The sequence below is a fragment of the Mus musculus genome, chromosome 14 (assembly GCF_000001635.26).
Source record: "Mus musculus strain C57BL/6J chromosome 14, GRCm38.p6 C57BL/6J".
In the NCBI taxonomy this organism is placed as follows: Eukaryota; Metazoa; Chordata; class Mammalia; order Rodentia; family Muridae; genus Mus; species Mus musculus.
The window spans coordinates 26,547,378-26,572,887 of record NC_000080.6 but is presented as its reverse complement, the minus strand read 5'-3'; the positions used below and the strand labels follow the sequence as shown (position 1 = coordinate 26,572,887).

The 25,510-nt window shown below is 42.9% G+C and overlaps 2 pseudogenes; one reads left to right on the top strand and one right to left on the bottom strand.

Annotated features, from left to right (window-relative positions):
- On the bottom strand, positions 6,461 to 7,145 carry Gm7565 (predicted gene 7565; annotated as a pseudogene).
- Gm18215 (predicted gene, 18215) lies at positions 9,935 to 10,583 on the top strand (annotated as a pseudogene).

Here is a 25,510-nt window from a genome sequence, read left to right as displayed (position 1 = left end):
AGACTTGCTGTCAGCGTTAACTGAAAGGGATAGAGACAGACAAAATGTGTGGGGCTGGAAAAAAGAGGGGAAGCATGGAACCAGGAGGAGCCCTCCATCTGGAGCAGGAGTGGGGTCCAGTCGTGTTCAACTCTGGAAATCTTATCTCAAGAGTGATAGGAAGTGGGGCTCCCCGCTGCATGTCCTATGCCCTCAACTTTACCCACACCAGAGGAAGTTACAGCCAGGTTAAATTTCCCCTCTCCTGTAAGGTCACATCCAGCAAGCACCTTGAATTCCTCCCTCTGCAAATGAGGCATCTCCAACACTCCCCGACCCTGTCCAATCACCTGACAGCCCCTACCTGCCTCCAAGAAGGTTTATAAAGCCTTTGTCTCCCCTCATCTCCCAATTAAATGAGCTGCTCACTGATGCCTGTCTCCTGAGAAGTCTGTCTTCTGGAGCTCACTCACTCGCAGCCTGAGGTTTCCACCACTCCCCACCCCCCACCCAGTTTCCTCTATCTGCATCTGTTGGTTGTCCTCACGGTTGATCACAAAGTTGAGGGAGGGAGATCTTAGTGTGAATGACAAAAATTAGGCAAAATTGTAGAATTTCTGAAATCCTATGGGACCCAAAAGTTACTTTTATGTGTGTGACGGTTTGAGTGAGAGCTGTTGCCCACAGCCTCTGGGGTTTGAACACTTGGCTCCAGTTGGTGTGGTACAGCTTGGGCCACTTTAGGTTGTGTAACCTCCTGGAGAAAGTGTGTCACTAGAGGAAAGAAAGCAGCCTGAGGCCATTTTCCAGCTCACTTTCACCTTTCTGCTCCTGCTTACATGTCCCCTGCCTGCTGCTCCCACTGTAAGAGAGTCTAACCCTCTGCAACTGTGAGCCCCAAACAAAATGCTTGCTTTTGAAAGTTGCCTTGGTCATGGTGTTTTAATCACAGCAATAGAAAATAACTAAGAAACAGTACTTTTTCTGTCTCTTTCAGATACTAGCCAGAACCTAAATACGTCTCTTTTTTTTGTTTGTTCTTGTTTGTTCTTTTTTGTTTGTTTTGGGGTTTTTTTGTTTTGTTTTGTTTTGTTTTCTGGTTTTTCATCTTCTCTCCTCCACTGTCCTTCTCCATGCAGTTGAGATTTACAGCTTGCCTGCTCTAGGGTACTTTTTAAAAATTCTGTGTTTGAGCCCCCCCCCCTTCCACTCCTCCCCTTTCCCCTCTCCCTCTCTCTCCCCCTCCTTTTTTCCCTCCCCCTCTCCCTCTTCTCCTCTCCCTCCCACCTCTCTCTCTTAATGGCTAAGGTTCTATCTCAGTTTGGCTTCAATTTTATTCATGGCTTTTCACTCACTGATTTTGGTTTTTTAAGAGTCTAATCTTGAGGGCTGGAGAGATGACTTAGCAGTTAAGAGCACTGACTGCTTTTCCAGAGGTCATGAGTTCAAATCCCAGCAACCACAAGGTAGCTCGCAACCATCTGTAAGAAGATCTGACGCCCTCTTCTGGTGTCAGTTACAGTGACTTCTGAAGTGTCTTCTGAAGACACAGTGTGTACTTATACATAATAAACAAATACATCTTAAAAAAAAATAGAGTCTAACCATGAACACGTAACAACACTACTGGGAAAAAAATTCCGCACAGCTTGTTTTGAACATCTGTTTTCACTGTTCTGGGCAAAGCAATGGAGTCTGATAGTACAGACTAAAGGAACAGCCTAAATTAAGCTTCGTCCAGGAAGTCTTCCTTGACTAGTTTCCCAGCTAGTCAATGCCAGCCTGCACAACTCTATGTTATTGCAAACTTGGACTCCATTCTGAATAAGAGCTTTGTCTATCTAGAGAAAATACAGGATAGAGGAAATTTCCAAGCTAGGGTTGCTTAAACACCTTCTTCTCAAGAATGTACAGAGTACCTCCGGGGTAGAGTGCGTGCCTAGCATGTATGAGGGTTTGATCCCCAGGCCTGTAGCAGTAAACTGTTAAATCTGTTCTCTGCTCCAGGCAGGGCGCACACCTCCTCTGCACCTACCCAGGAGCTCTGGATTCATGAATGAAAGACACGCACATGCTGGCTTATTCTTAATATGCCTCAACTAGCTCAATGACTGGACACTTCCAAACCTCCCCACTGCTAGCACACTCCCCTCTGATATTCCTGAGTTAACACTTACTAAATAGATATTTTATCTTTGCTGCCTTAGACCCTCTGGGCAGCCCTTTTGGGGCCGCTCTCCCCCTCTCACCTGCATTTCAGCTGTCTCTTCCTCCAGCACCTTCCCGGCATGGTCAGTCCTATACTCCAAAATGGCGGAATCTCTAATTTTGGAATCTCTAATTAATGTCTAATAGTGGGCACAAGCCTATAATACATTAGGACCATTTCTAACAACAGTAGTAACAGTAAATAATAAATTATTGCAAAAGAAGAAGAAGAGAAAAGAAAAGAGAAAAAAAGAAAGGGTTGAGAGCACTCAATAGCGAGAGTGCTTCCCTCAGGTACACAAGGTCTCTGGGTTTGGTTGCCAGTGACATAGATGATAAATAAATTTACAGAGAAGACTAGTTCTAATTCGAAAAAAGTGGCTGTGAAGCATATATTTTTACAATGTTACTGAGCTTGCAATCCTCTAGGGACAATGTGAGGTGGTGACTTAAACAGGATTACGTTTTTGTTTTCAAACGTAAAGTCAGACTCCCTGGTATCAAAACATAATACAAAACCACAGTAGTAAGATCAGTGTAGCAAAGGCAACAAAACAGACATTCACATCAGTGGATAGAACAGAGAACAGAAGTAACCCCCTGTATGTGCGCTCAGATGATTTCTGGAAAAGAGGCCAAGAACATTCATTGGAGAAAGGCCAGACTGTTTAACAAATAGTGCCAGAAAAACTAGAAACTCACATATAAAAGTAATGCAGTTAGGTCTTTAACATTATGCAGAAGATAACTCAAAATAAATAGGTAATCTGAACATAAAATCGAAACTCCTAAAGACCTTTTAAGAAAACACAAAAGAAAAGCTTCAAGATTGTATTTGGCAGTAAATTCTTGTGTGTTGCACCAAAAGTAGGGGGCAGGGAAACCAGTTATACTAGGCTTTGTCACCATTGAAATGTTTTCTGGGAAACAACAGGATCAAATCTAGGACACTGTACATGCTAGGAACGCACTCTAAACTTCTTATACCAAGGAAACCACAAACAAAGTTAAAAGGCAATCTATAAGATGTTGTAAATCATTTTTCTGATAAGAGAAGAATATCTAGAGTGTATAAATAATTATTATATAAATTAACATCACCACCACCACCACAACCACCAACAACAACAACAACACTCTGTTCTGGTTTGTTTTTCTGCTGCTATAGTAAACATCATGACTGAAAACAACTTGGAGAAGAAAGGGTTTATTTGGTCTTACAGGCGACCTTGCATCATCACAGAGCATCAAGGCAAAAACTCAGTGCAGGAGCCTGCAGCAGAAACTGTGGAGGAACAGTGCTCACTGGCTTGTTTCCTCCTGCTCAGCCAGCTTTTTTATACAACCTGAGACCATCTTTGTGGGGGGAGGGCGGTGCATTGCCCACAGTGGGCTGGGTACCACATCAACCACCAAGCAAGAGAAGGTCCTACAACCATTCCCATAAGCAAGAGAAGGTCCTACAGTCATCCCCATAAGCAAGAGAAGGTCCTACACTCATCCCCATAAGCAAGAGAAGGTCCTACAGTCATCCCCATAAGCATGAGAAGGTCCTACAGTCATCCCCATAAGCAAGAGAAGGTTCTACAGTCATCCCCATAAGCAAGAGAAGGTCCTACAACCATTCCCATAAGCAAGAGAAGGTCCTACACTCATCCCCATAAGCAAGAGAAGGTCCTACAACCATTCCCATAAGCAAGAGAAGGTCCTACACTCATCCCCATAAGCAAGAGAAGGTCCTACACTCATCCCCATAAGCAAGAGAAGGTCCTACACTCATCCCCATAAGCAAGAGAAGGTCCTACACTCATCCCCATAAGCAAGAGAAGGTCCTACACTCATCCCCATAAGCAAGAGAAGGTCCTACACTCATCCCCATAAGCAAGAGAAGGTCCTACACTCATCCCCATAAGCAAGAGAAGGTCCTACAACCATTCCCATAAGCAAGAGAAGGTCCTACAGTCATCCCCATAAGCAAGAGAAGGTCCTACAGTCATCCCCATAAGCAAGAGAAGGTCCTACAGTCATCCCCATAAGCAAGAGAAGGTCCTACACTCATCCCCATAAGCAAGAGAAGGTCCTACAGTCATCCCCATAAGCCATCCTCATTGAGGAAGTTCTTCAGCTGAGGATCCAGCTTCCTGGATGATTCCAGGTCTGCATCATATTGGCAGCTGAAGCTAATTGAAAATTGTGCAAACAACTTAAATAGAATGTTTTCCAAAGGAGATATACAAAGGGCCATTTGAGCACGTGAGAAGAGTCTCTGTATTAATAATGCAAATTCAAAGCATGATGAGTAGGCAAGTCACCGTGGCACAAGTTTTCACTCAACACTCATGAGACCGAGGCAGGAGGATCTCTGTGAATTTGAGACTGATCTACATGATGAGTTCTAGCATAGCCAGGACTACATAGAGAGACCCTATCTCAACACAAACAAACAATCAAAACCCCAAAACAAAACAAAAACCCACAAGTGGACATTATTTCACATCTACTAGGCTGGCTATTAAGAAAAAAAGTGAAAATAGAAAAGAAGGGAAGCAAATCAAGCAATGACCAGTTTGGGCTTGGATTGTTTACAGGAATGTAAAATAATGGAGTGTCTATAGAAAACAATATAAATAAACAAAATAAATAAATAAAGTTCTTATTAATAATAATAAGATAATAATAATAAACACAATGAGGCTAGAGATGTAGCTTAGTAGTACATGTTTGCCTTGCAAACACAAGAATTCTATCCCAAATATACACAACACCCTAAAACATTAAAGTTAACTTATGACCCAGCAATGATAATTTTAGGTATATGTCCTAAAGAAGGGATCAAGGGCACCAAGCAGGTTTTTGGAAACGATGTGCACAGCAGCTTTATTCATTACGGCCGAAAAGTGAAAATAGCTTAAAAGTCTGTTTGTAAGTGAAGTGATTTTAAAATACGCATTGGCCACATTTCCGCGTGCTCAGTGGACAGTGCAGAGCAGTCTCTTTATGGAACATTCTACTGGGCAGTGGTAGTCTAGAAGCTTAGAAGCCAATGTCCTAGGTACTTTATTATTGCTGCAAAGAGACACCATGCCCAAAGCAACCTATAAAAGAAAGCAATTAATTGAGGGCTCGCTTACAGTTTCAGAGGGTGAGTCCGTGATCATCGTGGCAGGGAACATGGCAGCAGACAGGCAGGCATGGCACTGGAGCAGTAGCTGAGAACTTAGATCTGATCCACAAACAGGGGGCAGAGAGAATGAGACTGGGCCTGGCATCGGCCCACCCCCAGGGACACACCTTCTCCAACAAAACACCTCCTAATCCTTCCCAAAGCAGTTTTTAATCAACCGGGGACCACTCATTCAACTATATGAGTCTATAGGGGACATTCTCATCCAACCACCACAGCCACCACGGTCAGAAGGTTAGATACGGAGGAGAGTAGAATGATGGGTTTGGAGGGGAATTCAGGATGCTATTAGGTAGAAACTTGTGTGGTGCAGAAAAGTTTGTATCTTAGTCTAAGTACAACATATAAAAAGTAACATACGTTTTAAGAAGATATTCCTCTGAAGAACAGTCTGCAACATGAATAGAAAAGAACTCAGATAGTAGACTTGGAGCTGGAGAGATGGCTCAGCAGGTCAGAGGGCTTGTGACTGTTCTTGCAAAGGATGGAGTTTGGTTTCCACACCTCACATTGTATGCTAAAACTACCGAGTCTGGAGGATCCGACGCTCTCTTCCTGAAACTACAGGCTCCTATGTGTGTGCATGTGTGCACACACACATACACATACACACTAAATCTGAGAGAGAGAGAGAGAGAGAAAGAGAGAGAGAGAGAGAGAACTTGATATATGTCCTTTGAAAGTACAACTGACTATATTGATTCCTTGGTTGCCTCTGGGAAAGCCCCTACCACCAACTCTGATAAGAGTGGTTCACTAGGTCTAATCTGCACAACGGGCTTCATGATTTGATCTTTGTGGACTGGTATAATAAAGCAACATATACTGAGAGGCCTATGTACTTCCCACAGTTCTAGAGGATGGGAAGTCCAAGGTCAAAACCCTGGAAATTCCTTCTAGGTTAAGGGCCTGCTTCTTTCATTCACAGATTCTATTTTCTTCTTGTCTACAAATAGGTAAAGGGAGGGGACATTGCCTTTTCTATATCACATTCCTGAGGACTCTACTCCCATGACCCTATTGCTTCTCAAAGGCACAGCTCCTAATACCATCACTTGGTGATGGTATTAACCTATGATTTTTTTTTAAATAGAACAGCAGACACCTTTATTACACTATGCATGAGGCTCATTTGCCTTTCCGGGCTTTGATCTTCCGCAGATAGAACTCCAGCTCCTTGCCTTTGAGCACATAGCCGTCTGCTCTGCCACCCTGGCAGCTTGAGGCAATACAGGCTAGAAGCTTGCCCTGCTGGAACCGCTCCTCCAGGAGACTGCTGATTTTGGCATTCTTTTTCCTTTCGTCGTATTTCTTTTGAATTTTCTTTGATCGTTTTTTGTTTAAAATCTCTTCCTCCTCAGGAGTCAGCTTGGCCCCCTTCTTGCGGCCCAGGGGCAGTGCATAGTGGGACTTGTACTACTGTCGGTACGGCGTGCTGTCAATAAGCACGATGCAGTTTTTCACCAGGGTCTTGGTGCGGACAAGCTCGTTGTTGGATGCATTGTAGACAACATCAATGATCCTTGTTTTGCGAGTACAACATTCAGAGCCCCAGGAAAAGTTCCCCACATCCAATCTCAGGGCACGGCACTTCTTATTGCCTCCTCGAACTCGGACTGTGTGTATGCGGCGAGGGCCAATCTTCGTGTTGGCAACAGGCCGTCCCAGCTCATACTTCTGCTTCTTGTGGTAGGGTTTTCGCTCACCCCCTGTCTTGCAGCAATTGTGCAGTTGTCCCGAGAGATGCCCATCGCTCGGCGCTGGCTGAAATGAGCTTAACCTATGAATTTTAGGAAGACAAAAATAAGTAAAGATCCAAATGTGGTGGCTCGCGTAACACCAGTATTCAGGAGGCAGAGGCAGGAAGGTTGCTGTAAGCTTAAGGCCAGCTTTGCAGAAAGAGCCTACCAGAGCCGCATAGTATCAGGAAAAAGACTCAAAACCATAGCAACTTGGAACCACCAACTTTCTTTTTAGGAAGCTGAAATTCTGGTACTTGCCAGTCAGAAGGTGATTAGCTCTGGAGTAAAATTGCTAGATGTGAATTTGGAACATTTCACCCAAAGTCACAGTATATTGGTGGGGGATCCTAAGCACGAGTGTGACTCCACTAGGAAAATGATCCTTGAGAAGTCGGTCTGATTTCCTCAGACTTTCTTCCACGTCCTTTTCTTCCACTATTAATTTAACTTTGAATCTGCTATAATAAGTCACAGATGTACAATAATATTCTGAGGCTTGGGAGCCTTCCTAGCAAGTTCTCTGAAACATAGTGGTCTTCAGGAACTCTAGCTGAGATAGTTTAGCAAGGCTGCTGCCAAGGCTGATCATCTGATTTTGATCCCTGGTACCTTTAGGGCAGGCAGAGAGAACCAAGTCCTGCAAGCTGCCCTCTGATTTCCACAAGCAGAAGTAGATAATGATTTCTAAAATATTATGCTCATTGTGGAAATTCAAATAGAGAATGGAAATCCCCTTCTGATATGAAAATGTTGGTTCTTCCTCCCGAATTCCCCACTGGGTTTGCTAGCTTTGATTCAGTTTACTAAGTATCTGCTTGTTCTCCCTAACTCCCCACTGGGTTTGTTAACTTGGACTCAGTTTACTAAGTATCTGCTTGCCTATTGTGTTCAAAGGGACCCCGACTTTCTGTTTCCTCTTTTGTGCTCATTGGCATCTGTTTTTCTCTCCATCCCTGTAGAGTTGATACTGTATCTCTCAAGCTCTGTGTTATTGCATTGGATTTAGAAAGCTGTTCGTTCTTGTGTAAGGCTCCACACCCTCAGCCACACTCACAGAATCTAATTTTCCTTAATTATCAATCCATTCCCATTGTCATCACACTAAATACCTTCAAGGCTTTCTCATAACCTGTACCCATCCAACTCAGGGTAGCCTTCCATCTTCGTTCTCCCTGATGCTTACCCTCCTCTCTCCAAGGCCTGCTGACACGATGACGACAGGCTCATTGCTAACTCTGATGCTTTAGTTAGCTACTTCTGCCAATTTCCGCTCTATACTCTTCTCATTTCAACCTCATCTTATTTATAAAGCTTTCTGACTAGACATCTCAGTTCCTCTCAAGACATTCAGAGTGCGAGCCACACAGTTCACAATTTATGTATAAGGACTTTTTGGTGGCAAGTGATAGAGAACCAAGCTCTAATTAATGTATTAAGTAACAGGTCCACATATATTGAAATAACAGGTAGTATATATTTTTAAGATTAAAAAGAGCTATGTGTATATGTGAGTGCCCCCAAAGGCTGGAAGAAGGTATCAGGTCCCTTGGCACTAGAATGCTGGGAACTGAAGTCCTGTCTTCTGTAAATTCAGCAAGTGCTTTTAACATGTGAGCCATGGCTCCAGCCTAAGAGCACATATTTAGTGCAGCTTAGGTTAGTGACTTGTCTCATGCTGTGACAACTTGAAAAAGTAAAGATTTATTTTAGTGTGTAGCTCCAGGAGATACAGTCTATCATGGCAGGGAAGGTACGGCAGCAGGAACAGGGAGCAATTGCTCCCGTGACCTTCACAGTCAAGATCAGAGAAAGATGAATCCTAGCTCTCGGCTCACCTTCTCCCTTTTGTCAAGCCCGGGATTCCATCCCACCGTAAGGTGCCACTCATAGTTACAGTGGGTCCTTTCTACCTCAGTTAACCTAATCCAATTATTCCCTCACAGGCATGCCCAGGGACGTGTGTCCTAAGTGATTTTATATCCTGCCAAGTTGACAATATCTAACTATCACAGGGCTCTATTCAAAGGCTTTGGCAATGTCTGCCATATTCTGGGTTTTGTTTTGTTTTGTTTTGTTTTGTTTTGTTTTGTTTTGTTGTGTTGTGTATAGTCCTGGCTGTCCTGGAACTTACTTTGTAGACCAGGCTGGCCTTGAACTCAGAAATTCGCCTGCCTCTACCTCCCGAGTTAAAGGTGTGCACCACCATACCCGGCTGGGTTCTTTTTAAATTTATTACATTGTGTGTGTGTGTGTGTGTGTGTGTGTGTGTACATACACATGCCACCACTCGTGTGGAGGTCAGAAAACAACTTATTGCAACTTCTTTTCTTAAGGCTCTGGCGATTGAGTTTAGGGCCACTCATGCACTAGACAAATATCCCACCTCTGAGCCATACTCCCAGTCATTAGGGTTTGTCTGCTCTCCATCATTGACTTGGATCTCCTGCTCACCTTAAACTTCAGCTCCATATGCACACAGCTCCAGGCTCAATGGAAGAACAGCAAGTCATACTAGTATCAGCACACTGGCCAGTAATTCCACTGTAATTCTTGGTTTTCTCTCTGGTATGAAGTGGGTGTGGGCTCCCACAGTGACAATGTACACCACACCCTTAGCCCATGTGGAGCAAGAGGATCAAGTTCTGAAACAATGGCAGCTCTGCACCAGACTGTCCTGGATTATACCCTGAGCAGAGTGAGCTACTGTCCCTAAGCAATCTGTTTCTTTTTCCAGTTTTAATGTCAAGAAATGTCTCTCCTTTAGTCTGGGAAGATGATTTGCAAGGGATATCAGATAACGCCAAGAAAGCCTTATATTCTGGGAGGAGTGGTCACGACCTTCAGTGGCAACTTGATGTCCCTCAATGGGTAATCAGTCATACCTTCCAGTGAAATCTTAATGATGTCTCACATGAGTGCCCAACAACGCTTTATTCCAATACCCCAAAAGTCCCTCCCACCACAGCCTCTTTAACAAACAAAATGCTGCTGGCACCAAGCATGCCTTCCACTGGTGCCCAGGTTATGCTTTCCTGTACGGGTCAGACACTACGGCAACCTAAGGATGCTCAGCTGTTGCCAATCACTGCTGATTTCAGACTCCCAGGACTCTTGTGAGCCACTGAAAATGTAGGAAGCTCTCTTCTTACCTGAGGAGTCCACATCTGTTCACAGACATCAGAGAGCACCAGGACTCTTTGAGGGACATCCGGGAGGAAATCCCCAGTTTCTAGGCCTTATTTCTGCCAGCATGATAACTGAGGAAAAGCTTATACTAAGCATACTCATTTGCTGAGTCACCAGTGTAAACACCCAGGTTAGAAGTACTATAAATGCAGCTAGGAAAGGTGCCATATGTTCTTCTACGTTCTGATGAGCTTGGTTACATACCAGACACTGACCACATAGGTCTGATAAGTACTCCAGCCATTTATGCTGTCTCACCATCTCAGGCTCACCAAAGGTCTCATGAGCAGATGCCAGGATCCCCAGATGCTCAGGACAAAACCAGTGGACAGGTGATCCTCCTGGCCTTTGACTTAGGTTACTCTCCCCTTCCTCTCCTTTTGGTTGATCTACCTAAATATTGCTACCTTTGAGCTTCTTAGAAAGGTCTAAGTTTAAAAGTATATAGATGCAAACTAGAAAGTGGTGTCGAAGTTCAAATGAAACCCTGGACCTTGTTCTGGATTCTTTAGGACCTCAAAAAGCTCTCCTCTTGTCTGAGTGTCATGGTCCACACCTTTAATACCAGCACTTGGAAGGCAGAGGCAGGTGGATATTTGTGAGTTTGAGGCCAGCCTGGTCTATATAGCAAGTTCCAGGACAGCCAAGACCATATAGGGATGTCTGTAGGCTTAGGTTTTTCAAAACCTACTTTAATAAAGGTTCTTAAATGTTTCAATCTCCCTTCTAGCCCACTGACCAAAGATAGCAGAGACGAAAGGTTAATAGGAAATGGGGGTGTGTGGACTTGTTTAGAAGTAGTTCTTTGGGTGATTCCAAACATGAATAGGCAGCAGCAGCCTACTCCAATCGCAAACACCAAACAGGAATCAGTAGCAGTGGCTCGATCCAGAAGGAACCTTGAGACTCCTCCAAGTCGGCATGAGTCCTCACAAGTGGCAAGAAGTGATTGGAGTACCATGAGAACTTCTTTGGCACTTTTCTCTCTTACAAAGTCAAGACAAGTGAAGATCATTGAAGACCAGCAAAGCATTGCAAGGCGAACCAATACAAGAGCATCTTGTGCCTCTCATGTGTCTGCTCCAGCAAAACGCCACATGCCTTTTCACAAGACAGCTTCCGGAAAAGCACCATGCGTCTGTTCTCAGCAAAGCATCCTCTCAGGTATCTGCTTCAGCAAAACATACTGTCATAAGATGGCTTCTAGAAAAACATCACATGACACAACCCAATCTCCACAGAAACCAGAAATTTCCACTTCAGATGCCTCATTTTAAAACAAACAAACAAAACAAAACAGCTTGCCTCTCTGGGCCACCTACTTCTATTATGTAGCCCACTGAGATGGTGCATGGTGACAGGGGACTTGGCGTAAAGCCCTCTTCATATGTCCCCATAGACTGAGGTTCTTCAGCTACTCTCCTTTGCCTTTTCTGTAAAAACCCAAACTCTTCGCTTTGGTCTTCTTCTATTTCCAGGGCCAGTCCACCACTTACTCACCTTTGTCTTTGGTAAAAGTTTTGAACACTGTGCTTTATTTTATCACCTGGAAAAATGATTTTAAAACGTACTAGGCTATATTGGTTATCTCACATACACTGCATCAGATTCTCCCCGGCATTGACCGTCTGCCTGTCCAGGCTCTCTCTCTCCCCACCAGCTGTGGATGGAGTTCCCTACTGCAGTCAGCCACAGCAACCTTGGCTTGTGGGAGAGTTAATGCTTAGGGAAATTTTGACTAGTGGGAAATGGGAGCTAGGAGAGACCTTAGCAGAGAAAATAGTGCCTACTCCTCTCCCTTCCTTGATGCTCACCAAGACACTGCTTCTTCTAACAGCAGCCTATGGGAGACTCCCCAGCAGCCAGGGACACTTTTCTAGGCTGCCCAGGAAGCAGAGCCTAACTCAGAAATTTACTACCTCTGTTCATCACTTCCAATTCTTTCTTTCTATATTGATTTGAACCTCCCAAGTAGAATGTTAATTGACAGAGAGACAGACAGAGCGAGTATGCATGTTGCCGTGAGGTTTTGGTTGCACTGCTTTGTGCTCCTGGCAAGATGCAGGGGCACAACCATCCAGGAACTGTCTCAGATCTAAGAATGGAAAACACACACACACATACACACACACACACACACACACACACACACACACACACACACGAACAGGCACCTTGTTTGGTTTGTATAACACTAATTGTTTTTAACCAAGGTCTCATATCATCCAGGAGGCCTCAAACTTGCTATTTAGCTGAGGATAGCCTTGAACTCTTGATCCTCTTGTTTTACCTCCCAAGTTCTGGAAACACAGTCATGTGCACACCTGACTCAAAGTTTCTTGAAGTAACTCACTGTTTCACCTATGGATCTCAGGATACTATCACCAGACCCCAGGTGAGAGGGGGAAGCTGTAAGGATGGTGTGGGACTAGGAAAAACCCGTAGAGTCCCTCAAGAGCTCACGAGCTCTTCAACCAAAGTCAGAAAAGCGGCTATAGGGGATGGTGAGATGGCTCAGCAGTTAAGAGCACTGACTGCTCGTCCAAAGGTCCCAATTTCAAATCCCAGCAATCACATGGTGGCTCACAAACATCCGTAACTGACAGCTACAATGTACTTACATATAATAGTAAATAAATAAATCTTTAAAATTTGATTCATTTAATTTTACTTGCACGGGTGTTCGTCTGAGTGCATTATGTATACCATATGTGTACTGAAGCCTGCAGAGTGAACCCTGCATTTGAAAGGAAGATGCTAGGCCACTGAGGAGGCAATCGGAAGATCAGCTCTTGAGAAATGTCGCCCATTTGCAGAAGTTGCCACTTCATGCTTTCTGTACTCAGATATGGAAAACGTTCCGGAGAGAGTACAGGGAGGACACGTGCCCAGAAAACTTGATTAGAAAGCAAACATGTATGTTTGAGGTTCTGAGAGGCCTTGAGAGACAATAGGGGAGCCAGAGATGTTAAGAGCAGCATTTCTCAAACTGGAATCACCAGGGATCTTGACCAATGTAAATTCTAATTCAAGAGGGAACCTGGATCAGAAGATCTCTCTCTGTCTCTGTCTGTCTGTCTGTCTGTCTGTCTGTGTGTGTGTGTGTGTGTGTGTGTGTGTGTGTGTGTGTGTGTGGTGTATGTGTGTGTGTGTTTGTTCATATGTGTTCATCTGTACATGCAGATGTACAGGCCAGAGGTCAACATTGTACATGCTCTTACATCTTTCTCCACTACAACGATGATGGTGACCACAACAATGAGGACAATGACAACGACCACAACCAAGACAGTTTGGGACAGGGTCTCATCATATAGCTCCGGCTATAGCCTGAAACTCTCCCTGTAGAACAGGCTGGCTTCAAACGCACAGAGATTCACCTGTCTGCCTCCCAAGTGGTGGGATTAATGTCACTATGCCTTGCCCCCACCTTATTTTACTGTATTTTGCGACAGAGTCTCTTGCTGCTTTGGCTATGCTGACAGACCAGAAAGCTTCTGGGACCTGTGAACACTGGAGTTACAGAAACACTCTCTGTCACACCTGTCTTTAATGTGAGTTCCTAACCGAAGAATTCTGTGTCTCTAGCAGGTTCCTGAGTGACACTGATGTCGCCAGACTCAGGAACACACACTCTGAAGCTTTTTAGTCTGATTAAAAAAAGAAAAAGCAATTGAACATAAAAGGGAAGGTCTAAAATAGACTTAATTCAAATATTTCCAGAATTGGAACCATTGGAGCTGAGTTAGAAGAACCCCTTGCAACCCAAGCCAACTAAAAGGAAATCCTCAGGTCTCTAGATCTACCCGGTGCTCGCCCAGCTCCCTTCCCTTCATGCACGGTTTGCTGCCTATGAGAAAGAACACTGTGGAGCGCGTGGGTGGCGCAGAGGTAAAGTCACAGGCTAGCTCCTATAAATTTAGATGCAGAAAAATGAAACAAAGTTTCTAAAAGTAATTACTTGTCTTCTCCAGATTCACCCCTTGCAAACTACCAAATGCTGCTCTACAAATGTGGGTTTTCCCCTGAAATCAGACCTAACACCATCGTCTACTTTAAAATGGTGGTGACGGGATATTTGTTATCTTGAAAATGAATCTTGGGGAAATGGACAATCGAGAACGGACAATCCTAAGGAGAATGCTCTAAGGATCCATCAAGCTTTGCCACGATGAGGCTTCGCTCAAGCTGGAAGCAGCCAGGGCGAGGGCAAGGGGTCAGGCTCTACCTCTGCTTTGGAGTTTCAGCAGGTAGAATGTGACATCTTGAAGCTGAGAGGCTAAGGTGACAAGGACGACTGAGCTTGAGGACTCGGAACAAAGACAGAGTCATTGTTGGTTGTGTCAACAAACAAGTTGCGGCTTAAGGAGGGAGGAAAGAGAAGGGGGGACATGACATAATTATAATATATAATCTATATAATCTCAGAAAACAAATGAAATAATTTTTAAAAAGTTAAATTAATAATTAAAGGGGGAAAGGCCATGAATCTGAGAAGGAGTGAGGGGAAATATAGGAAGGGCTGGAGGAAGAAGAGTGGTAAACAATACAACTACATTTTGGTTTAAATTATTTGTTAAAGGATGTTAAATATTTTCTCCATAGTCAACTATCTAGTTGTGTGTTCCAGATTTAGCCACAAAGCCTAAGTGGCAGTTCCCTCTGCACACAAAACAGCCTGGGCCAGAGCCCTGCCCTTCCGTTGACCTGACAGAATTAATGGGCCTTTGTTTTCCAAGAACTCTTGGCTCATATAAACACAAGAATGAACTTCAGTAAGGCTGGGAGTGGTCATGGGATATGGGAATTTCCAAGGGGCTCCCTCTCTTAGAAAATACCACAGAGGTCAGGACTCAGGTTAGGGTGGCTGAAAGAGGCCTGGGAGACAGGTCACTGTTCCTGAACCCCTGGAAACAACAGTGAGATGCCAGGAGGCTTTCCATCAAGTGTGGGAGGATCTCAAGGAAGAGTTGTCTCTGGTCAGACAAAAGTCAAGCAATAGTCCTGCCTCGTTCCAACTTCCCAGAATCACTCAAATCCTAAAGACTTTGTGTTTGATAAGAAATCTGGGCCTCGGTGGGTAGGGGTGTTCTGGGAAATGCTTAGGGGTTTAATTCTGGACCCTGAGTCCCACATGTTAGGAGGAGAATCAGCTCTTGCAAGTTATCATCTGACCTCAATAGGAGCATCCTGGCATGTAGCCCTGCCCTCACACATACGCAAAAATAAATAAATAAATGAATAAATAAGTGAAAAAAACAACCTTAGGAACTTGTTTTAAAGTGCTTAATTTTTTTTTAAAAATTTCAGAAGTAACTCCTGTTTCCTGAGTAGATTCCCTGGCCTTGTCTTATCTGGATACATTAATTTAATTAAACAAAAGAAAGACGGATGGCAGGGATTCTCACTATGGCAATGTCAATGTAGAGGAAAGCCTTGGGAGCAACCTAAATGCTCAACTGTGTGTGCAAGGTTGATGGACTGCGTGTTAACACAGAGCATAATGCCATGCATTCATTTAGGACGCCATGGGTGTGGAAAGATGCTCATTACTGCTCTCCAGTGTGGAAGAAACAGCTCACAGAAGACAACGTAGACTATGAGTTTGCACTAGTCATGTCATGTGCACACATACACTCAAACACAAACCAGGGATGACTGGAAGCAAGTTCACAAAACATTAATGATTATCAGGGAAGTGAGGGTTTAAAACTTATTTCCTGCTTTTCTATATTAATAGACTTAAAAATGAACATATCTCTATTATGTAATCAGAAAACCCTATTTTCATTGTAGGAAAAAGAATTAGGATTTTTGTAATTTTATCTTTTTTTTTTTTCTTTTTTGGTTTTTCGAGACAAGAGTTTCTCTGTGTAGCCCTGGCTGTCCTGGAACTCACTTTGTAGACCAGTCTGGCCTTGAACTCAGAAATCCGCCTGCCTCTGCCTCCCAAGTGCTGGGATTAAAGGCATGTGCCACCACTGCCTGGCCTGTTTTTGTTTTTGTTTTTGTTTTTGTTTTTCTTAAATATTTTTAAATTTTTATGTATTTAAGTATTTTCCCTATAGGTGTGTAAATGGACCACTTTCATGTCTGAGGCCCATGGAAGCCAGAAGAAGATGTCATATTCCCTGGACCTGGAGTAACAGAGGGTTGTGAGCCACCGTGTGCATAGGACCAAACCTCTGAAAGCAAAGTGGGGCCTCTCAACCACTGAGGTAACCCTCCATGCCTCATACTCTGCTGTTGTCTTGTTTTTCTGAGATGGAGATCCACGCAGCACATCCCGATCTTGGTGTCTCTATGCACGTAGGTTGACCTTCAACTCTTGGTATCCCTGATTCTGCCTTGGAAGTGCTGGAATAGCAGGCGTTTAATGCTTTTCTTTTTCCTTTTCAATGTTATAAATCTAACTCGGGGTCTTGGGCACATCAGAAAAGCATTCTAACGCTGAGACAGCCCCCATGCACAGTTTGACTGTTAGCTGTGTTACAACGCTGGTTGTTGTGTTGTTGTTTATTGGTTTATTGTCTGTATGGGTGCATGAGCTCATGTGTATACCTGTGTGTTTGTGTGTATCATGTATGGCCATCTTTGGGTTTCTTGCTGAATTGTTCTCACTTTATTTTTAAAGAAAGGGTCTTTCGCTAAATCTGGGCCTCGATGATTCAGCCAGACTAGTTGTTCCAGAAGCTCTGGGGAGCTTGTCTCTGTCTCCCCCATTCTAAGATATGAATACGCAGGTTTTTATGAGAGTTCTAGGTACAAGCCAAAGCATGGGGATGTTCTTGTGCTTGTTTATATAACACATTTCTTCCTTTCTTTTTTTAAAAAGATGTATTTATTTATTTTATATTTACGAGAACAGCATTGGTCTCTTCAGACACACCAGAAGAGGGCATCAGATCCCATTAAAGATGGTTGTGAGCCACCATGTGGTTCCTGGAAACTGAACTCAAGATCTCTGGAAGAGCAGTCAGTGCTCTTAACCGCTGAGCCACCTCTCCAGCCCTATATAACACATTTCACCAGTGGAGCCATCTCCTCTGCCTATTTATTTATTTATACTCATAGACAGGTTCTCTCATAGCCTAGGTTGGGCCTGGAACTTGCTATGTGGCCTAGGACGACACTGACCACCTAACCCTCTTTCCTCCATTCCCCAAGTGCTAGGGTTACAGATGTGTGTGTCGTCTCAGCTGACCACTAAACTGCTCCTACCTAAAGTTAAATCTTAAACAATTCCATTAGATAGTAAAATGTTACTAGGTAACTGTTCCGTCAACTGAATACTGAAAAGTCCGAACAAATCGTAGGGTCCCTAATACTCAAGGTCTTTCCACTAAGGTAGACACGCTGTGCTCCTTTTACTCTTGTTTTCTTTCTTTTTCTCTACACCACTTTTCTTGGACCTGAATACTGACAAAAACTAAGCAGTTGCCTTTTTAAAAACCAGTTATTTCCAAAAATAAGGTAGCATGAAGTTCATTGACAATTTTTACTGAGGCACAGATAGCTTTGAAACATCCAAAGGAAAAAATACTATTCAGAGACTCTTGCTTTCATGTGTTCTGTCATATGTACTGTGTGTGTGTATGTGTGTGTCTGTCTGTCTATCTATCTATCTATCTATCTATCTATCTATCTATCTATCTATCTATCTGCCTATTTGTAAAAAGAAAGGGGACTATGTTAAAGGAGAAGGAAGAGGAGGAGGAAGAGGTCAAGAGCAAGGAGGTAGGAGGAACATGAAGGAAATGAAAAAGAGAAATATCACGTTCTTTCCCTGTTTGGGAGGAGTATGGGGATTAGTGGGAAGTGCGGTTAAGGAAAGGTGACAGGGAGCAAACATGAATAAAGGACAATGATGCATATGCACTGAAAATGTAATAAAGATATTACTGGGCTGATGAGATAGCTCAGTAAGCACCAGCCACCAAACTGTTGTTTTTAAAACAAAATCCCAAATGATTTACCAAATGAAGACTCGGGAGCCAGAAGTTGTAGTGAAAGTCTACAAGCTCCAAGAGGCAGAGAAAGCACCCATCTGACCTTCCTCCACCCACGTCCCAGAAAGAAAAAGCCCCTTCTCCTTTCCCGTGTTGTCTTGAAAACCCTTCAACCCAATACCCTCCTTCCTTTCCTGGGTTTTCTTATGTTCACTTGCTGTCCACTGGTTGCTTGCTCTGCCTCTTGACTTAAATCATTGACTTAATTTAGCTCTTGTTTACAGAAAGCTCTTGAGCTAAAGGTATGTGCTAGGGCTGAGCCACACCACAACAAGAAACAAACAAGTTTTCCCAGTTCACAATCTCAGGGTTCACGATGTGAACCAATTGATAGTCTGAGTTCAATCCCTGGGACCTACATGGTGGAAGGAAAGAACCAGCTCCTACAAGTTGTCCCCTGATCTCTACACAGATGCTGCGGCACCCTCTCCAGCTTCTCACCTCAATGAATAACATTTTTAAATGAAAAAAACCACCTAAGCCCATAATTTTGAACTCTTATTTTAAGAAATAATTAAGTAGGAATGGTAATGTATACCAGCACTTGAGAGAAGGAGGCAAGAAGATTAAATATACAAGGCCAATGTAGCCTACATGGAATCCTCTCTCTCTTTCTGTCTCTCTCTCTTTTACACACACACACACACACACACACACACACACACACACACGCGCACGCACATGCACACGCACACGCACACGCGCGCACACACACCCCAAAAGAATAAATATACTGAAATCTAGTGTATTCTTTCTTCTAAGGTGATTATAAAACTATATGACATATATTTTCTTTAATTCTTGAAATAGTAATATCATGGAAAATGTATTACCTGTATAATATTTTTTAACTACATAGTTCCTAGATAAATAGACCAGTCCTCTCAAATCAAGCAACCTGTGGAACTCCAACTCCTGCTTATGAAGGCAAAATAAGACTATACTGTAAAATGACAAATAATGAATGTATATATGTATTAGATTCAATGTTAAGGGTGCATTATAGAATAACTAATCCAAACTAATTAGTATATCTAGCTTTTGACCTATTGATAATCATTTTCTAGTGTTATCATTTACAAGACTTCCTTAGCGATTTCAAAACATCCATTATGACCCCTTCTTATATGCTGCACAATAGATCTCAGATCTTACTCCTTCTATCTGAAACTTTGTCCTCTCTGACTAAGCCTCTGGAAACCAGCGTTCTCCAATTGGATTTTGCTCTGAGATTTAACATACGAGATCATGCTTTACCTTTGTGTGTCTGGCTTATGTCAGTTAGCCTAACAGCGTTCAAGTTCCCCCATTTCATTGCAAATGGCAGCATTGTGCTTTTCAAAGGCTACTATTCCACTGTGTACCTACCTATACCACACTCTCGTTGTTATCTGCTAATGGATATTCAGGCAAATGCCGTATGGTGGCTATTGTAAATGACACTGCAGTGAATGTGGGAGAGCACATGTCTGTTTAACTAGCTGCTTTCAGCTTCAGATGTGTCTCCTGATTGGGATTGCTAGGAGATATGTTGGTTCTCTTTTTCATATCTTGAGGAACCTCCTTGTGATTTTTGATACAGATTACACCATTCGACAGTCCCTCCACCAACAGGCAAATGCTCTCTTTTCTTATTTTTAAAAATTCACATATTTTAGAATTTGCATACAATTACATTATATGTTGAGCACAGTTCCCCATAGCTCTTCTCTTTCTTTATTATCCCTCTGATTCCATTTTTTTTTCTTTTTCTATTCTTACTGTAGTGCCAGGGAAATGTTAGTGATCTCTCCAAAATACAGACAGGAGCCGATCTGATGCAACTCACAGAAGGGTCTTTATTCTATTTGAGGTAGCTCAGGCCCCTCCAACACACCACTGTGGTTTTGGCAGTGGTGGTGGAGCCCCGAATATCTATTGGGGCAAGGCTTTATAGTAAGCAGCAAGCAGGGGGGAAGTGTGCACACATCTAATTGGAAAGCTACTGTGGCCTTTAACATAATTGGTGGTGCTGGGAGTCATATCATAAACTTAATTTCTGCTCCCCTCTGCATTGGTGTTTGTTAGGCAGAGGGTGGGCTTGTAACAGGTTTGTTGGGGGGATAACCTGGAGATGCTGATCTTGTGTAACCTGGAAATGCTGTTTTTGTTGGGGATTGGCCTAGAGACTGGAGCAGGGCTGGGGTGTGTGTGGGGGGGGGGGGGGGCAACTTGGAAACTAATGCTAGGTACCAGCCTGTTTGTTTACCTGAGTTTAAACTTAGGTCAGGTTCTCTAAAATGGAGTTTGAACTTAAAAAATTTGGCCTCTCATTACCAACATTATTCACTACTTTTTATCTTGATATTTTCCCCCTAGGGTTGAGGATTAAACCCAGGGCCTTGTCCTGCTAAAGAAGAGGCTCTATCACTGACCTGGTACTGTTAGCATTCATCTTCTTATTCTGTTTTGTTTTTGGAGATAGGATTTTATCATAGAATAAGTTAAGGCCCTGGTTAGCCTTGGAACTCCATGCATAGTCCAGGCTAGCCTCACACTTGTTGCAATCCTCCTGCCTCAGCATCCTGCTAGAACAACAGTCACATGCTACCGCTCCTAGCTCAGTTAGTCTCTTTGTGATCATAGCCGTCTAACAGGTGCAAGGTGATACACCATTACCGTTTCATCCTGCATTTTGCTGATGGTTAGGAACATTGAACATTTTCTCAAGTACCTCTTAGCTGTTTGTATATTTTCTCACGAGTATATCCCGAGTTGATATACTCACATCAGTTGCCCATCTTTAATTTGGGTTTTTGTTTTATTGTCATAAAGTTACTTAAGTTCTTTATATAATGTAGCTATTAAAATCTTATTTATTTTCATTTAATGGAACAGAGTCTCATGTAGCTCAAGCTGACCTCAAACTTTTATATACCTGAGGATGGCCGTGAACTCCCAATCCTTGGGCTGCCTCCTTCAACGTGCTGGGATGACAAGTGTGAGCTACTATAACTCAGTCACACTGCCTTTAGAACCCAAACTATGATGGCTTAAGTTTTGTGACTCATTTTCTGCAAAGAGAAACTTCTCCCTCCACCTGCATCTCTGATAACACCTAACACATTGCTATTGCGTTTTCAGAAACAGTTCCCCTGGTTTTTGTCCCAGCCTTTGTGATTTGCCACAGTTCTCCTCTTACCCTTAGGAGGTTGTCACTTCATTGGGCCTTGGTTCTGTACTGAATGCATATCATCATTCCTTTTACAACTGACTTTGGGAAGTGGTTGATATTCCTCTGAAAGAGTCAGACCTAAGGTTGACCATGATGGTCGGCAGGTAACTAGACTTCTGCTTGCAAGAAACAGGCATAGCAACATACACCACTATTACCAATAGCTATTCTAAGAGGCTCATAGTCTAAACTGACTCTCAGAATGGCATACACTGGTCCTCCAAAAACTCTACAGACACTAGATGGTATCCCTGTCTTATGTTCTACAAAAGGCAAGGTACAGTAGAATCAGTCATCAGTCCGACTCCTAAAGTCTGGGAAATTTCCATGGGTGAGCTTGCTATCCATCCCCTGGAGCTCTGGCCAAGTCATCCATTTCTCACTCACAGCTTTCCTCCAGCTTATACACTCCAGCATGCATCATCCCGCTTCCATGACTCTTGCCAAAACCATTCCTTTCCGTTCTGCACAGATGTCTCAGAAGCCACAAACACAGAACAACCTGGATCCAAGAGAAGACATCCGAATGTAGTGAGCAGTCAACAGAAGCCGAACGTGACCGAGCCGTTCCTTGTAAGAAGTACTCATCTGCTTTCCTTTCATCTTTCCAGGCCTTCACCTTGATTTAGACAGTTAATTGTTTGTATTTATATAATTCAAGAGCTTACTTCAGGCTATTTCTCAGAATTAAGGTAGAATTAGAAGTAAAATAATAAATGATCCTTCACCCTTTGAGAAATTAGTGTTTCTAGCTGATTCACTCATCAAGGTTAAAAAATAAAACCCTGGCTTGGCCAACTTGCCTGTTGTTCTCTGTGTTTGAAAGCATGTCTCTCCTTTATTGGAGATCTTGGAGGTTAGACTGCAAAAACAGAGCTAAAAGAGATATGAAAAAACAAATGGTGACATGGGACACAAAATAATTTTGGGAGATTGGTGTGGTACTTCTGTGTATTCAAATGCTAAATATGGGCCCCCAAGATCTGGTAGAAGGTTGTCAGGGCATGCATGTATCCCGCACATTCAGTATTGGAAATACTTAATTATAAAATCTAGGGAGAAAAAATGGTCAGAGTCATCTTACTAGTTCTGCTTTTGAAATAGTTTTGTTAGTTAAAAGGCAGCTTGGAGATCTGTCTCAAAACTTGCCTCGGAACTTTGTACACCAAGTAATACCATGTAAAATACGCTCCCCACATTAAAACTATTGGTTAAGTAAAAGTGGTGACAGCCAGTTACTAGGCAAATTACCCCTAGTCTAATTTTCTAACTCTAGACTGGCTACTTCCCCAACTGTGCTCCCCAATCCTTGCTGTCTGTGTTTATCCTGGGCTATTTCTGCTCGCCAGCCTGTCCACAGGCTCTGCATAGCTCAGGCAAGTGCTGCTCCTGGTCTATCAGATCTAATGGAGACCTTCTACACAGCTGGGGAAGAGGCCAGGCTAGCACCAGAAAATTTACCAACCAATCAAACTAAAAATAAAGAAATAAATCATAGCCTGAGCAAATCTCATTCATTTAGAAGCGAACAGAGATAGAAATAGCCTATTAATCTACAAATGATGTCAAGCAGAGTGCCACATGGGAAGAGTTAGCCTTGGTGAAATGAGTCACACTGACATAGTCTACACCTTTCATGGGTTAATGATGCTTCTTCCAGAAGACAGAGGTTATCCAATGAGAACTTCAGTGCTAATAGGATGCCTTCCTGTGACTCATTGGTCAAAGAAGATCCAAAGGTCCTCCAAACAAGACATGCTCCTGCCACCGTTCTTGGCTGCCCCCATAATGAAATGGTTCTTATTATTACATTGCAACTAAAGACAAAACAGATTTTAGTTGCAGAACATGGAGAAAGCAAGCTGGAACCGAGGTGACTACCTCCTCCCTGCAGGCTGGTTTCTGGAAGGTACTGTGGAGGCCAGCGGGGGAGAAAACGTCATCAGCCATGGTGGAACTGCTGGAGTCTGACCTCCAGGTGAGTGACTAAGAGACAGGCTTTCAAACAAGTAGTTACAGCTGGTGATATGGCAGGCCAGTTAGCCAAAGTGAAATCTAAATGCCATTATGCACCTTCCAAGCACGATGTGCCCATTGGCATGAAGATTAGGAGAATAACAAACCATTTCTTAAACTGGATTTGAGGCCTGTTCTACAGGACAGAATTCATGCCTGTTATGGTAATCTGGCCAAGCCTGTAGTCATACGCCCTAAGGGAGAATCTACTATTGTTGTTTTGCTAAATTGACTTCATTGTTACTATTTATGATGATCTCCACAGACTTGTGCTTTGGTCACGGTGGCTTTTTTATTTTTTTTTATTTTTTATTTTTTTATTTTTTTGTAGTGGGCATCAGTAAACTCAGAGACTCATAACTGGTTAGTGTTAAGAATAAGTGGCTCTTGGCCTAAATGTGGCATCTATATCCACCTCCATTGTAGTGAGAGTTTGGTGTCTTGTGTGTGTCCTGTACTGACTCTAAGGGGCCACCCTCCTTCACAATCTATACAATATTATTCCTTTGCATGAATGTGATTAGTTAGTGCTCTATGAATGGTTTGACCCCAAACTTTGCTAATACCAATACTATAATAGTTATCCTTCTATGGATTAGAATAATTTTGTAGTAAGAAAAAGAATAACCGTAATGTTAGCAATGTTTTGCTTCAAATCCATATAGTAAGAATTTTAGAGGAAAAATAGTTGACTTATATGGGAATATTAAGGGCTATAAACCAAACTGGGTGTTGTGGCATATGCCTGTAATCCCAGTGCTCAGAAGAGATACTGGGGGTGGAGTCTAGTGACAGGACAGACTAGGGCTATAGAGTGAGACTTTGTTTCAAAAAACAAACAAACTATAAAGCATTAACTATATACACTGTGCCTGAAATACATCCCTCCAAACAACTGTTAAAAGGATGAAAGCCAAGGTCACTTTCCACCGTGTCATCAGTTGGCTCTAGAAGGGTATGTGGAAAGGCCAGTCTGTATCCTCTAAGTCTACAGAGGAGCTTTGTCACATCCATTCCAGTACTCATCATCAAGGCCTTGCCTTGGCACTAAGAACTTCCCCCTAGAGGGCCTGGACCTAAAAATACAGGCATACAAATGTTCATTTGTCACATAATAATTTACAAACGACCTTTGGTCATACAAGTAGGGCGCACATTTCCTTTTGCCCTGCCCAGTGACTTTTATTCAGCTTTATCTAGAAATAAAACTTTAGAAAACTTTCAAGGATAGCACAAAGAACAACTTCTTTATCCAAATCCATTATTCAACATGTTTTATTATATTTTATTTCATTATGTTGTCTTTGGAGGGACTATGTATGTGGAGATCAAAGGACAACCTGTAGGAGTTGGTTCTCGCTTTTGTGTGGACTGAGTGACTCACCCTCAGGTGCCGTACAGGCTTATTGAGCAACCTCACCAACCCTCAAATTCACCATTTTCAAAATATTTTGCCACTTTCTCTCTCATTAGTGAGTGTCACGAGAGGAGAGTGATGTTCCTAAATACATGCTTAGTGGTTGTTCTAATAAGTACAATGATTATTGCCTGCCCAGATACTTTTTTCTCTGCCTTGGCCACGGCATTAGGGAACCAGCCCCTTTCCATTGGATAGAGCTATTGGGACTGTCCTTCAGAGCGTGCTGTTGCCCACGAAGTGAGCACATAATTCAAGGTAGTGTAGTCAGTTTCTCTGTACCATTCCCATTTGGAAGGAAAGGGATCAAAGATAAGAAAATATTGACAGGCTGTCTCTGACCTGCCAGCTCCCCAGTAACAACACAGAGACAATTATTATTTATTGTGGCTCAGCCCTTAGTTTACGTTATTTCTTAACTAGCTTGTATAACCTAATTAACGCATTGATTCTGATTTAAGTTCTGACGTGTGGCCTGTTAGTCACCTCTCTTTCAGCCCTGGCACCTGTTCCTCCAAGTCTGGTTGGCAAATCCCCAGCCTCTGACTCTTTCCT